The following is a 16,835-nucleotide window of genomic DNA, read 5'->3' as shown; positions in this document are numbered from 1 at the left end:
ATCATCTCAATTATTTGGGTCAGTAACTCTGTTACGTTTCCTTTGGATCCTTGTTGCTATTCTGCTGTGTATCTTTAAGTCTCACATATGGAAGGGATCATTCTGAATATGTCCCCTTCATTATGAGTGACTCCACTTAGCATATTATCTATTTTTATTGGAGACTACATGAGGCTACAAATTGCATGATCTTTCCCCTTAAGGCTACATAGTATTCTGTTGTGTATGTTTACCACAACTTCTTTTTCCATTTATCTGTAGTTGGGCATTTGGGTTGTTTTCATATCTTAACATTTTACTAAGTACAGCAATGAAGATAGTTTGGCATATACCTTATGGATTAATGATTTTATGTTTGGGTGATAAATGCAAGAAATAGGGAGAGGATTTTTAAAATGTACCTTGAGTGAAAGACTAAGAACATTTGATAAAATAAAAAGTTGCCCTTTTTTCTTTTCATTTTCAGGGTCTTGCTCATTTTAAGTGTTTAATTACAATTTTGATTGAAGTGAACCTGAGCCATTTGTCATGATACTTAGCCAACCAATGCTATGTTCTAAGGGACCAGGGACCAAAGGCTACCCTAGCTGTGTTGGGGAACCTTCAGGGCTTTAACTGGAGATTCTTAGGAAACCATATGGTACTGGGGATGGTGTTGTGATGCCAAGTTGGGTGCATTCTAGAAATGTTCCCTAATTACTGTCTCCCAGGATCAATAACAATTTTTGTTTTGGAACCATACCTGGAGATGCTTAGGACTTGCTCCTGAATCTACACTCATAAATCACTCCTGGCTATACTGAAGCAATCATATGGGATGCAGGGATCGAACCTGGATTGGCTGCATGCAATGCAAGCATCCTACACACTATACTATTGATCTGGTTTCCAATAACAATTTTTGAACCCCTTAAATATATTCTCAGAGTCTTCTTTCTAAACATCTTCTTCAATGAGACCCTATAATGTATACCAAACAAACATTTTTGGTACTGCTACCAGAGAGAAATAGATTGTGAGATTTATGGTCAGACCAAATGCCAGACTGTTCAACAACTTCCTCTGAGAGGGCCTTCTTCATTCAGAAGGGCAGCCACTCAAACACTTCTGGAAGCACCTTCCTCCCAACCCCCAGGCACAGAGCTGGAAAGAGCTACTGAGCACTGCTGGTTTTGCCCCTAAGTCCCCCAAACTCCAAATAAGCAAATTTTGGGGGAAAAAATATCCTCACTAAAATTAGAGTACAACTGATTCAAGAAGATAATAATTACCTAGTGATAAGAAACCCAGTTTTTTCTGCAAAACAAAAACTCTCGGATACAAGGTATTTTATGCAGGAGAAAAAATAATTTTATTTTGGTAGTTTCAGGATTGAATCCAGGTCTTTATTATTATATTTTTATTATAACCAATGTGAATTAAAAGTCTTTCACCATAATATTTAAGGTACATAGTGACAGTGAATTAGGGCTATTCCCACCACCAGTGTTGTCCTCTGTCCACCCCTGTTCTCAGCATGCATCCCATATTTCTCATTTGTCCCCCGGACTTATAATATACAGGTATACTAGCATATAATATATATGTATATGTATATATATATATACATACTAGCTAGTATATTGATAGTATAAAGGTCCCTTTTGTATATAACTTGTTGTAGATTGGGGTATCTTATTGTCGTTGACTTAGGGATTAGTGTTTGGGAATGGTAATTTTTAATTTTCACTCAATGTTCATGCTACTGTTTGCTCCTGGTACCATCCACTCCCCTCCTTAATTTATGAGGCAAAATAAGATGATTCAATCTCTGTGGTTCTGTTGGGAAAAAGAGAAAAGAAATATAAAAGAAAAGAAAGAAAGCTGGAAGGAGACCATCTAGGAGCTATCAATATCAATTTTAAAGTAGAAAAAAGAAGAAATATAAATAAAATGAAACAAAACAAAATAGAACAAGAAACAATGAAAAACACAACAACAACAATAAACTAGGTCTTAACATATGTGGGACATAAGCTTCATGGCAGAGCCATATCCCTGGCCCTACAAGGTATCAATCAAAAGCATGTACTCTTGTTTTCAATTCTTTTCCTTATCCAACTTTCTTTGTTCTCAATAAAATGCTATAACTTGGAGGTACATTTAGGGAAAATGCAACTTTGTGTAACCAATGAGCTGGTTTTATGGAAGCATTTCACCTCAAAACTTGTGATAAACACACTAATCAGAGATAGTTTGGCTAAAATGTCACATTTCTTGCAGCCCAAATTCATCTGTAAAACTTCTCTTTTCCTTATTGGTTTCCATTAAGGGCATACGGATCTTGATGGCATGAGCAAGGCAGGAGAATTCTGGAGGGTAATGAAGTGTGTAGCTGCAGAACTCTGAACATTCCAGAATGCAATGCCCAAGACATAGCATGGTAGAGCAGAGGTGGTTTGGGGCTCTGTTATTAATATGAAGAGCCCACACCCTTTAAATAAGCACTTGCAGGCTCCTGAACAATTATCTCTCTCACACATGATAAGTCATCAGAGATGCCCAGAGCCATTTATTATTGAACGAAACAAAGAATTAATATGTCAAGGTCTTCCCATTGTCACACAAGATACCTAGGAAATATAATTACTTTTAATTCAAAATCATATATTTAAGGGCTGATAATAAAATCCAATAGACTTTCCTTTGACAAGGAAGTGAGAACTATGAAAAAAATAGTCATTCATATATTGTGATTAGGTTGGTTGTCACTACAAACTCCCACTTGAAAGTCCTCTGAGTACCAAAAACACCCTCAAGGGGCCAGAGAGATAGCATGGAGGTAGGGCGTTTGCCTTGCATGCAGAAGGTCAGTGATTCAAATCTCGGCATCCCATATGGTCCCCCGAGCCTGCCAGGAGCGATTTCTGAGCATAGAGCCAGGAGTCACCCCTGACCCATGCCAGATGTGACCCCCCCCCCCAAGAAAAAAGAAAAAGAAACAAAAAATACCCTCAAATGCTGAATGAATTTTTTCGGTTCTTTCAGCACTCCTGAAAAGGGAGTCTAATTCCAATGTTGGTTTTGATAGCTTTGCAAGTTCAGACAGATGCTAAACTATGCTGTTGGCCTTATAACCTCATCTATGAATAGATTACAAATAATCTCTTTTTCTTTCAAATTCTCTTGAGTGTATGTATTTGCTCTTTTATTACTTTACTCAAGTGTTTCAAAGAAATAAAAAATGAAAAATTGATGCAATATGTTGAAATTTTTTATTTGTAATATAGACTTTTATAAACTTTATGGTAATTTTCATAACTAAAGACAGTGGTTATTATCCTAAATTATAATACAATTTTTCTTTATTTGAAAATTAAGGAATATTCTTTTAATTGGAAGAACTACTAAGTTAGAGTACATTAACAATCATACGTACCCTAAAACTTAGAATAAAGGCTTTTATATCTGTATTACTCAATAGTTTCATTCCAGTCTATTTTATTAGAATGCTATCTGACGAGTATAGGAAGAACAACAAAGAGAAATAAACCATTATCGAAGACAATAAATTCTTTTTTTTTTTACACAGTGGCTGCACACTTCTTCCAGTAGAGGAACTGTACCACACACTTTATATATATATATATTTTTTTTATTTAAACACCTTGATTACATAAATGATTGTGTTTGGGTTTCAGTCATGTAAAGAACACCACCCATCACCAGTGCAACATTCCCATCACCAATTCTTAACAAAGGAGTAATCTATCAGTTCACCAGCGATTTTGTCAAAGTTCTGGTAGCTGGGGCGTGGAGACGGTTCAGTGGCAAACATACCTGCCATGCTAACATAAAGCTGTGAGTTCCATCTCAATACAGTCTGGTGTATTTATGCTTTTTGGGATTCCCACACTGTTATGCTTTTTGGGATTCCCACACTGTGAAACTACACTCTCTCTCTCTCTCTCTCTCTCTCTCTCTCTCTCTCTCTCTCTCTCTCTCTCTCTCTCTCTCTCTCTCTCTCTGCCTCCAGTACTACACAGCCAGATATGATATATATAGAGCATCACAACTCAAGTGTGTGACTCTGCCTTCTCCCAGCTAGCAATATGGCCACATGTGTGAGCCCTGCCCTTCAGCGAGTATGTGTGTGAGCAAAAGAACTAGGGAATACAGCTACTTAAGAGCATAGACACAAGCTCCTACGCAAAGACATGTGTGCAAAACTCAGGGCACATACATATGTGACTGTTCGCAGTCAGTCAATTACCACAGTCAGGCTTGTGTTCAACTCAGTCATCACAGTAAAACCCACACCAAAAAGGAGAGAGGTGAACAGGGAAAAATTCCAGAAGATAAAAATTGAATGACATTGTCAAGAGCTCACTCAGGCTAGCCCCCAGAATAGAGTCAAGTTGGGAAAATAACAGCCATGCTGCTTGATAAGTGCCCACGTGGTACCAAGCCAGGAGTTGGCAGCAGATGAATGTGAATGGAGGAGGGTGTAAATAGAAGGGATTCATTAGAAATATGCCTGATGAAGAATGTGACAGGTAGCCAAATGTTCCCATACCAGGACCCCAAAAGTACAGAGCAGAAAGTAGCCTAAAGTTTTTAATGTTCAGATCCTGTCTTGTTAATGATGTTCTACTTCTATTATTCAGTACACTATCCTGTATAATTAATATCAGTTGCACAAATAAAGGGCAACTGAATTGTGTGTGTGATAATTCTCTGGGAAAAAATGGAAGCCTATTGATTTAATGGCCTATTATTAATGAAAAGGAGTAATCAAACTTAGTGATATCCTACTGATATGAGTCATCAAATAATCATAATAGATGATTGAATCACTTTTTGTCCAGCCAGTTTTTCCAGCATAAGGATTAAAGTTAATTAACCTACAATTAACTTCTTTGGATTATGTTACTGTGTTCTTTTTTGGCTAAGGGACATCCTGGAGGTGCTCAGTAGCTTCTTCCAGTGCTAAACTCTGGGGTCATTCCTGGGGGCTCTTCATGAGGAATTTCTTGGTAACAGGGAGCAAATCCAGATCTCCAACTTCCACATGAATGCAAAATGTAACTCCTACTCAATGAGTTACCTCCCTGGTCTCAAATTTTCTTTTGTCAAGCTCAGCTATACAAACACAGCTTTAGCAGGGCGACCATATGCCCCATCTCTGATTTATGTATTTTAAAGGGGAAACCCTATATTCAGAAACATTACAAATCAGATGCTAGGTGGAGTCAAATCCCGTTTATTATTCTAAGTGCAAGAAGGAAAATGTGGCAATTAAAGGTAAGAAATGGCAACATTGGAGCTCTTTAGGTCCAAAATCTACTTCTGCACTTCGTGATTACATAGGTTACTGATCTGCTTGCAACTTTAACAGGCCAACTAACTCATTCTCATTCAGCCAGTAGGCTCTGAGGCATTCCCTGTTCTCTCCCACACTTATAGCAGTGCTGTGATCCTTCCACCTTGACCGAGATGAGAAAAAGAAAAGCCCTGGTGAGTGGAATGCCTTGGTGAGTTAAAGTCTTTTCTAGACTTCCTCTTGAGTATTACAGGAAGAAATGATAGTCATTTACATTCTTTTACAGAGTAGGTTTCTGTCCTCAGAAAAGGTAAGGGGACCAGGGAAAATTCAGTGGTGCTTGAACCGACCTAGAAAACCTGAAGCCAGGAGGTATCCATACTCAAGCTTGAGTCCTACATGCCTAAGAACAATCCTGGAAGCTTTGCTATTTGGGATTCCCAGCACCCCAGCATCAAGTGTGCTAGACCATGATACAATTTCATCTTGAGGATGTCACAAGCAAATATGTGTGATGGCAATTCTCATGAAAGTAACCCCCACAACAAAGGGAAGAGGGTCAGAAAAAGATTAAGAAGAGGTTTAGGGGCCAGTGAGGTGGCGCTAGAGGTAAGATGTCTGCCTTGCAAGCGCTAGCCAAGGAAGGACAGCGGTTTGATCCCCTGGCGTCCCATATGGTCCCCCCAAGCCAGGGGCAATTTCTGAGTGCTTAGCGAGGAGTAGCTCCTGAGCATCAAACGGGTGTAGCCCGAAAAAAACAAAAACAAAAAAAAAAGAAGAGGTAGCAAATCCAGGACAGTTTGTTCACATAGTCATGTTTTTAACTGGCTGCCAGTTGCCATGGGCAAAACTCTGTTTGAGGCCCTGTGTTTATTTTGGCAACTGAACAACTTAATCTTCCCTTCCATCTGGGAATGAATGAGTCATCCCAGCTGTAAAGTTTAAGGCTAGCAGGTAAGGTGTACACTAGAAGGTAAGGTATACACCAAAGCACAGAAATTTCTCTTGAAACAAATTTTTCTTTAAACAAAGAAGCAATTTTATTTGTTTGTAGGTGTGTGTGTATATGTGTGTGTGTGTGTGTGTGTGTGTGTGTGTGTGTGTGTAGTGAGTGTATAAAAGACAAGGTGAAAATTCTCTAGAAAAAATTTCTAAGATGTATTTTTTTTCCAAGTAGACAGTCTCAACATAATCTTTTACTGGGTCAGGGGAATGTAACGAGATAAGGTGCTTGCCTTGGATGTTGCCAACCCAGTTCCATCTCCTGTATCACATATGATCTGAGCACCACCAGGCATAGTCCTGAATGTAGAGCCAGGAATAGCCACTGAACACTTTGGGGAGTGGTCCCAAACCCAAAAGAAAACAAAACAAATTATTATTTGTAGTAATAAACTGAGAGGAGTGCTTCATTTCATTTGAATTCTACAAAGGCTTTTAAGAATTTTGTAAAGCAAGTCTTTAGTATAAGATTGGATTTTCTGATTGAAAAATTTATTGAGAATTCAGTGTTAGGGTCATTCATTTCTTCTAAGTTTGTTGTAAACTATAATCTATAACAGCGATTAAGCTTATAGTGTTCATTAAATAAATATAATACAATTAATTAAGAGCAAAAATAAAATTTTGTAAAGCAAGTCAAATAGAGTCACAATATGGTTTTTAAACATTTTTTTATTGACTGAATTACTATGATTGGCACCTAATAGTCTTAGGTCAATATTAAATAGTATCAGATAAAGATGAGGGATCAGATATTTTCTTGAGGAATGCATGGGAAAGTCCCCAAAAATTATCTAGTTGTTTATAGATGATTCTAAAATATTTCAAAAAGTAAAATTGCTAAAAAAAAAAAAAAAGTAAATGTTGGGTCATATAGAAGCACAACTCCTAGATTTTTGAGAAGCATATATATCATTTTCTGAATGGGATAGAGTGGGATTTGCAGCTAGGTAGTTTATTTAAAAGGAGATCCCTATTACATATAGGGATTGTATGTGTATAGGACTCTATTACAATAGATTCCTCTATTACAAATAGAGGACTAAAAAGAAACAGCTTTATAAAACTAAACCAATACAGTTTGTAGCCAGATTAATGTAATCGGGGCCTAATTTTGCTGGAGCTCTCTGAGGAACTGGGTAGAATGCACTTCAAAATAGTTCTGCAAGACAATGTCCTCCAATGGTTGGCTAATGTCACTGCATGTCTGAGAGCTGCCCTACCTATTGGCTGAGCTAGTTCCCATGGAACCAGGTAATGTTCTCAGAGGCAGAAAGACAGATACTTGGGGCAGGGATCTGACATGTACAAGGCACCTTTCTGTTGTAGTACAATTTAAATCAGGTGGACCACAGAGACATAAGTAGGACTTCAGTATTGCTGCTATACTTCCATGCCCCTTGCTTTGATTAAATCATCTCGGCTCCTCACTGAGTATGTACTAATGTTGGTGCTTCAAGGAAGTTGTAGCCATAATCTCAAAGCTCAATTTTAAAATGGTAAGATCAATGAAATGAGTTCCCACCAGTATGACTACAACTGTTGCTGAAGCTTTGATTGCTGTTTTTTAACACTGACTGTAACTCTTCTAATGATTAAATTAAATTAATGACTATATATAAACTCTGTTTTTTTGTTTTTTTGTTTGTTTTGCCAATTGGGTTTACCTGCATGAGGAACCCAACAGACCCATGGGAATCTAATCGAGGTCAAGGCAAATGCCCTATCACTATTGCAATAACTGGTGCTTAGTTTTATGTGATATAAACAATTTATCAATCCTATAAATAAGGGGAAATATGTCAGTATTCGATTCATTTTTAGTTCTCAAGATTTGATCTTGAAAATTTTACCTGTGAGGTCTAATACAACTTAGGTTCTTCTCTATGGAACAATTTATCTTATTGAAAATTTCTCTTCTCATAGACCTGGGGGTTTCTTCTGCTTTACTCATAAATTGGGTTTTTGAATTATCAGTCTTAGTATTTATTATCTTTGAAGTTTCTCCACATGATAGTAAAGCATTTTAGCTGGTAGCTATCTAAGGATGAATCCATGGAAAGTAAACAGTGTCACATCTTTGTTCAGAGAATCCATTCGAATCTTCTATCTTCGCACAAGACATGATGAGTCTTAACTTACCCTGGTACTGGTAAAAGTGGCATTGATTGGAATTGGGTCGTTGCAAATGTATTTAAGATGTAAGTTAAGATGATAATTACTTAAGTAACATTAACTCTTTAGTCAATACAATTGGTGTCCTTACAAGAGAAGAGACGCACAGTAAGTTGAAACATATATTTATATGTAAATATATATAGATATATAGACACAGACTGTACCGACAGACACAGAGACACAGAGAATATAAGCAATAATAGAGACAGTTCACAATAGTACAGCAATAAGACAAAGAATGCTATGCATAGTTGGCAAACATTGGGGGACAGGAGATCATGTCCTGCCAGAGACTTTTTTTTTTTGGATTTCTCATCTTCAGGATAGTGAAAAAAATTTATGTTGTTTAAGATGCATAGTTTGTAGTTATCATTACAGCACTACCAAGAAACAAATACATCTTCATGTTTGAAACTTCTTTATACTTGTTTTTTACTTGTTTGGTAGTTTGGCTATCAATAGTTTGGCTACCTACAGAGTTTTAGATCAGAAATAATATATTTCAGAAATTGAAGGCATTCATATATTGCCTCTATATTCCATATTATTCTGAGAAGTCAGACACCATTTTTTTTTACTTTTTTTTTTGTTTTGTTTTTTTGGGCCACAACTGTTTGATGCTCAGGGGTTACTCCTGGCTAAGCGCTCAAAAATTGCCCTGGCTTAGGGGAACCATATGGGATGCCCGAGGATCGAACCACGGTCCTTCCGGGGCTAGCGCTTGCAAGGCAGACACTTTACCTCTAGCGCCACCTCGCCGGCCCCATACCATTTTTATTTCTAATTATTTGCTCACAATTCAGTTCTCTTCTCTTAAATGCTTTTTGTTCTTTTTTGTTTGTTTGTTTGTTTTGGGGCCACACCGGTGATGCTCAGGAGTCACTCCTGGCTATGTGCTCAGAAATCACTCCTGGTTTGGGGGGCCATATGAGACACTAGGGATAGAACCTGTGTCCTGGGTCAGCTGCATACAAGACAAATGCCCTACCACTGTGCTATCATTCTGGCCCCATTTTTGTTCATTTTTTGGACAAAAAATGTTTGAAATAGTTTTTTTTTCTCTTTTATAAGCATTTAAACATATTTTATTAGACTTAAAGATTACATAAAGAATTATTAACATTTTTTGATACTTCACCTTGTTCAAATCAAAAATGAGACTGAATGCCAGCACAGAATGTCTCCTACTTATAAAGTAGCTAATTAGCTTAACATGTAAAGGATTTTAGACTGAACCCAGTTAGGGCAAAAAAGTTAATCACCAATTATAAAAATATTGTTAGTTATTTTAAATGCATATACATTGTAATTGCAGCTTTCCAAAGGAAAGCTTTTGCTCTTGTGATTGCCATATTCCTTCTATATGAAGAGTATAAGAACTATTTTTTGACACATATTAAGCCTATATAAAGAGAAAATGTTTTGAATAGTTTATAGTCTGGCTACAAGAAGGAATGAACAGACTCAGTTGCCTCTCTCCAATAACCTTAATGTGACATGATCTATAAGCTAATATCTACTTCTATTTCACTATATTATAATTCTTTCCTTTTTTTTTAATTTATTTAAACACCTTAATTACATACATGATTGTGTTTGGGTTTCAGTCATGTAAAGAACACCACCCATCACCAGTGCAACATTCCCATCACCAATGTCCCAAGTCTCCCTTCGCCCCACCCGACCCCCGCCTGTACTCTAGACAGGCTCTCCATTTTCCTCATACATTCTCATTATTAGGACAGTTCAAAATGTAGTTATTTCCCTAACTAAACTCATCACTCTTTGTGGTGAGCTTCCTGAGGTGAGCTGGAACTTCCAGCTCTTTTCTCTTTTGTGTCTGAAAATTATTATTACAAGGGTGTCTTTCATTTTTCTTAAAACCCATAGATGAGTGAGACCATTCTGCGTTTTTCTCTCTCTCTCTCTCTCTGACTTATTTCACTAAGCATAATAGATTCCATGTACATCCATGTATAGGAAAATTTCATGACTTCATCTCTCCTGACAGCTGCATAATATTCCATTGTGTATATGTACCACAGTTTCTTTAGCCATTCGTCTGTTGAAGGGCATCTGGGTTGTTTCCAGAGTCTTGCTATGGTAAATAGAGCTGCAATGAATATAGGTGTAAGGAAGGGGTTTTTGTATTGTATTTTTGTGTTTCTAGGGTATATTCCTAGGAGTGGTATAGCTGGATCGTGTATGGGAGCTCGATTTCCAGTTTTTGGAGGAATCTCCATATCGCTTTCCATAAAGGTTGAACTAGACAGCATTCCCACCAGCAGTGGATAAGAGTTCCTTTCTCTCCACATCCCCGCCAACACTGTTTATTCTCATTCTTTGTGATGTGTGCCATTCTCTGGGGTGTGAGGTGGTATCTCATCGTTGTTTTGATTTGCATCTCCCTGATGATTAGTGATGTGGAACATTTTTTCATGTGTCTTTTGGCCATGTGTATTTCTTCTTTGTCAAAGTGTCTGTTCATTTCTTCTCCCCATTTTTTGATGGGGTTAGATGTTTTCTTCTTGTAAAGTTCTGTCAGTGCCTTGTATATTTTGGAGATTAGCCCCTTATCTGATGGGTATTGGGTGAATAGTTTCTCCCACTCAGTGGGTGGCTCTTGTATCCTGGGCACTATTTCCTTTGAGGTGCAGAAGCTTCTCAGCTTAATATATTCCCATCTGTTAATCTCTGCTTTCACTTGCTTGGAGAGTGCAGTTTCCTCCTTGAAGATGCCTGTAATGTCCTGGAGTGTTTTGCCTATGTGCTGTTCTATATATCTTATATATATTTCTAAAAATATTTCTAAAAATAGTTTGAAATCTATGTTGTACCTTAGGATCAGTTTTTATTCACTTATCATGTTTCACTTATCTGTTCTTTCTATAACTTCTGTTAGTGATATGTGGAAACTTTAAATCTTCTAATTTTCTGTTTTCTCATCATTTTTTGTGTTCCTTTTTCTTTTATTTTCTATTTATTTATATTTTGGTGCTTTGTAAATGATATCTCAGTATCATATTTCAAACTTTTGTTGTTTCTAACATATTTTCTCTTCCCAGGTTTAATTTTCCTAGAGCTTTTACTTATATACTATTTATTCATTTTATGAAATTTGTAACCCTATGCTATTTTGTGGGAAAAAATATTCAATTTACAATGTGATGTTGATACTATATTTTACAGTTATTTAATTGTTTATGGGCAATTTTTCTTTTGTTCAATTTACAGACTTTTCTTAGATGGTTGCCGATCCTAATTTATCTCTTTAGCTATAGTTAAAACTACATTAAAGAAGTTGCTGATTGTTGCTTTGGAAGATTTAAAATTACTTTCAAATATTAAGACTTTTTGCTTGGCCTGATCAGTTTTCCCAGAGCAGAACTTTCAAATCTCTTTGTTTACTCTAGAAGGTAGAGGCTGGTGCCCATTGTTCTAGGAACAATTGGGAGGGAAGGATCAGGGATTTTGCTATTAAATATTTAGGCTGTTTTAAACTGGTTCTTCAGTCTATTTTCTACAATGATTGTTTCCCAATGTGTAGTACTGTAGGGGAGTAGTAGTGAAGGGGAACTACGCTCTAGATACCTCATAAAGATTTTAAATCTAACTTCCTGTGTTCTACCTCAACTTGAACGCTTGCTTTCAGAAATACAATTTGTGTGATACAATGTATTTATTAGATAGGATTTATTTTGTGATCACTCTGAAGCAGGAATCAGACTTTCTCTTATTGACTTACTGTCTTCCCCCACTCTGCAGTCATTTTAAGAATTAAAAGTACCTAAGAATGTTAGTGTGCTCTGTTGCCAATTTATACTAAAACAGGAAAGACAAATTTGGCATCTGTAACCAGATTTCCAATATATATCATCTATGTGATGCTATATAATGTCTTATCTGTGTGTGTCTTATTTGTGTGTGATTGTATGTATTTCTGTGTGCTTGTGCAAAAAAATAAAAGAACCAAGGGATAATATATAACCACCGTAGTAATCTTACTTTTAAGAACTACACCAAGTAGGGCACAACTTTATTTCTTTTTTTACTTTTTACTTTTCAAACTGAAATATTAAAATTTTATGATTACTACTGATATAGGTATGTATTTAAGAATTATTATCAAGTTATAAAGTAAGTCATAAAATAGTATGTACAATATATACATTTTTATTCAACAACACATGAGTACTAACTACTGAGGAGAGAGATAAAAAGGAAAAAACAAATTGGAAATAGTGTAAAAGGGTCTGGCTACCTCCTAAATAGTGTAGTTAAAACTGGTTTTTTATTATTTTGTTTAATTTTATTATTTTTGTTTGGTTGGCAGCCATACCTAGTAGTGCTCAGGAACTATTCCAGGCTCTCTGTTCAGGAGTGATCCTTGGCAGCTCTTAGGTGACTATATGTGATACAGGAATCAAACAAGGGTTTCTCACATGCAAATCAAGTAGATTAACTCCCCTTCTAAGAGCCACTAAGGAATTTTTTAATTTATTTTTAAACCATTGTGATCTACAAAGTTATTGATAGTATGTTCTAGACACACAATATTTCAGCACCAGATTCATCAACCGTGTCAACCTCCCTCCACCAATGTTCCAATAGTGCAGCCCATGTCACATACCTACTCCTCGCTCCAGCCTGCAAGCATTGCAGGCCTGTCTAAAAATAGTATTTCATGTTATCATGTTTTACAAGTTTTCTATGTGTGTTCATTTTGCCATTTATTTCCTTTTCACATTTTTACTTTACATTTATTCTGTGACAGGTATGACTCCAAGTCGAGAAAAAAAGAGAATGAGATAGGCAAATTATCTGCTTTCAAGAAAATGATGCTCTGATGGCTGGAGAGAGTGTTACAAATATAAATTATTCTAAACAGAGACAAGTAATATAAAAAAAAGTCTGAATAAGTGGACACAGATGTAACTATAGTAATTTTTTTCTAGGTAACCATGGAAGACTTTAAGAAAGTGACATTTTCATAGTCTTATCCATAACCTTCAAATCTCCTTATCTTATAACCTCCAAACATTGAACAAGATGATATAGCATATTTGAATAAATTCATCACTATCGGGTAAATTAAAATGTTAATCAAAAGTCTTTACAAAACAAAATTCCAGATTCACTAACGAATTCTTTCAAAACTTTCAAAAAGACTTACTGCCAACCTTTCACAGGCTCTTCCAGGAAATTGAAGAAACACTTCCAAATGGTTTTTATGAAGCTAACATCACCCTCATAATGAAAGCAGACAGAGATGCCACAAAAAAACAGAACTACAGACCAATATCCCTGACGAACACAGATGCTAAGATCCTCAACAAAATCCTAGCAAATATGATCCAAGGCCTCATCAATAAGGCCATACACCATGACCAAATAGGATTTATTCAGGAGATGCAAGGATGCTTTAATGCAAGCAAGCCAATCAATGTAATACACCACACCAACAAAATGAAAAATAAATAATATCATTTCAATAGATACAGAGAAAACATTTGATAAAAACTCTCAGAAGTTGAGAATAGAAGAAATTTTCCTCAATATAGTCAAGGCAAATTGCTACTAGCCCATGGCAAATATACTCAATGGAGAAAAAATGAAAGCCTTTCCTCTAAGATCTAACACAATACAATGCTGCCCCCTCTGGAAGTACTTGCCATAGCAATTATGCAAAAAAAATTATGCAAAATTATGCAAAAAAAAGATATCAAGGGCACCAGATAAGAAAGGAAGAAGTCAAGATCTCACTGTTTGCAGATGACATGATACTATATTTAGAAAATCTTAAAGACTACCTAAAAGCTCCTAGAATGAATTTATATAGCAGAGTGGTAGTCTACAAAATTAGCATGCCAAAATCAATGGCCTTCTTATATACAAATAATGATAGAGAAGAAATAGACATTAAAAATAATCCCGTTCACAATAGCACCACAGAGATTCAAATACTTTGGAGTCAATTTAACTAAAGAGGTGAAGGAGCTATACCAAAAAAAAAAATACAAAACACTGCTTCAAAAATTAAAGAGGACAAAAAATGGAGGCATATACTCTGCTCATGGATTGGGAGGATCAACATTATTAAAATGGCAACACTCCCAAAAGCATTGTACAGATTTATTGTAATCATTCTAAGGATACCCATGACATTCTTTAAAGAAGTGGATCAAGGGGCCAGAGAGATAGCACAGGTAAGGTGTTTGCCTTGCATGCAGAAGGACATTGGTTCAAATCCTGGCATCCCATATGGTCCCCTGAGCCTGCTGGGGGCGATTTCTGAGCGTAGAGCCAGGAATAACCCCTGATCATTGCCGGGTGTGACCCAAAAACAAACAAACAAACAAAAAAAAAGTGGATCAAACATTTCTGAAATTCATTTGGAATAACAAACCCCAAGAATTGCTAAAGCAAATCTTAGGAAAAAATAAGACTGGAGGCATCACTTTACTCAACTTTAAATTGTATTACAAAGCAATAGTCATTAAAACAACATAGTATTGAAATAAAGACAGACCCAGAGATCAATGAAATAGACTTGAGTATTCATAAAATGGCTTCAGGCTTACAACCATTTATTTTTTGATAAAGGGGCAAGAAAAATGGAGCAAGAAAAGCCTTTTCAACAAATGGTGCTGAGAAAACTGGTCAGCCACATGGAAAAAAAAATGAACTCAGACTTCTAACACCACGCACAAAGGTCAAATCAAAATGGATTAAAGACTATGATATCAGGCCAGAAACTATAAAGTATATAGAAGAAAACATAGGCAAAACACTTCATAACATTAAAACTAAAGGCATCTTCAAGGCAGAAACACCACTGTCCAAATAAGTGGAAGCAGAGATAAAAAAAAAAAACAAAAAAAAACGGGACTACATTAAACTGAGAAGATTTTGCACTTCAAAGTATACAGCAACTAGTGTACAAAGCTCACCCATAGAATGGGAGTAACTATTCACCCAATACCCGTATGATAAAAGACTAATATATAAGATACAAGCAGAGTGCTCGCTTCGGCAGCACATATACTAAAATTGGAACGATACAGAGAAGATTAGCATGGCCCCTGCGCAAGGATGACACGCAAATTCGTGAAGCGTTCCATATTTAAAAAAAAAACAAAAAAAGATACAAGCAGAAAGTAACAAGAAAATAATCTAACCCCATCAAAAAATGGGGAGAAGAAATGAACAGATATTTCCCCAAAGAAGAAATACAGATAGCCATTAGGCACATAAAAAATTCTTCACATCACTAATAATCAGAGAGATGCAAATCAAAACAACAATGAGATATAAGCTCATGCCACAGAGACGGATATATCACAAAGAATTAGAACAACCAGTGCTGACATGGATGTGTGCAGAAAAGGACTAAATTACTGCTGGTCATAAAGTCATCTAGTCCAGCCTTTTTTGAGAACAATATAGATATTCACCAAAAAACTGGAAATTGAGCTCCCTTGTGATTCAGCAACACCACTCTTAGGGATATTCCCTAGGAACACAGAAACACAGTACAAAGATGCCCCTGCACTCCTATGCTCATTGCAGTGCTATTTAAAATAGCCAGAATCTGGAAACAACCCAAATGCCTGACAACAGATGAATGACTAAAGAAACTGTAGTACATCTACCATCTACACAATGGCATACTACACAGCTGTTAGGAAAATGAAATCATGGAATTTGTCTATACATAGATGGACATGAAGACTATCATGCTAAGTGAAATGAGTCAGAGGAAGAGAGAGAAACACAAAATAGTCTCACTCATATGTGGGATTGAAGAAAAATAAAAGACAGTATGGTAGTAATACCCAGAGACATAGGAATGAGAGCTTAAATACGAGCCCATTATATGAAGCTTGCCACAAAAAGTGGTGAGCACAGTTAGGGAATAATTGTATAAACAACTACCACAACAATGAGTGAGAGAGAGAGAGAGAGAGAGAGAGAGAGAGAGAGAGAGAGAGAGAGAGAGAGAGAGAGAGAATTAGAATGCTTATCCCAAAGATAGGTGGGGTGGATGGGGAGGGAGGAAAATGGGTCACATTGGTGGCAGGAAAAAGTTACTTGGGAAAGGTTGATGTTTATTTGATGACTGAAATCCAACTATGAACATTTTTGTAACCGTAGTGCTTAAATAAAGAAATTATTACTTTTAAATATATATATATATGAGTGACCATACTCCTAAAATTTCCCTATTGGCATTGTGCTTCAGTTATGATTGCTGTGTAATACACTATTTCCATGTTTAGAACCCAGCATCTACTTCTCATTGTGCTGTCAGTCAGAAATGCAAATTGGTTGTTTATATTGCTGACTGAATTCT

At 36.4% G+C, this 16,835-nt stretch overlaps 1 non-coding gene across 1 annotated transcript; it reads left to right on the top strand.

Moving 5' to 3' along the window:
* Positions 1-15,502: 15,502 nt before the first annotated feature.
* LOC126031561 (U6 spliceosomal RNA) lies at positions 15,503-15,609 on the top strand. The gene has a single exon (XR_007503393.1). It is a non-coding gene; the product is annotated as a U6 spliceosomal RNA (small nuclear RNA).
* Positions 15,610-16,835: the final 1,226 nt, after the last annotated feature.

Source organism: Suncus etruscus, chromosome 15 (genome assembly GCF_024139225.1).
Source record: "Suncus etruscus isolate mSunEtr1 chromosome 15, mSunEtr1.pri.cur, whole genome shotgun sequence".
Classification (NCBI taxonomy): Eukaryota; Metazoa; Chordata; class Mammalia; order Eulipotyphla; family Soricidae; genus Suncus; species Suncus etruscus.
The sequence above is the reverse complement of the archived record's forward strand: the minus strand, read 5'-3'. Positions and strand labels throughout refer to the sequence as shown.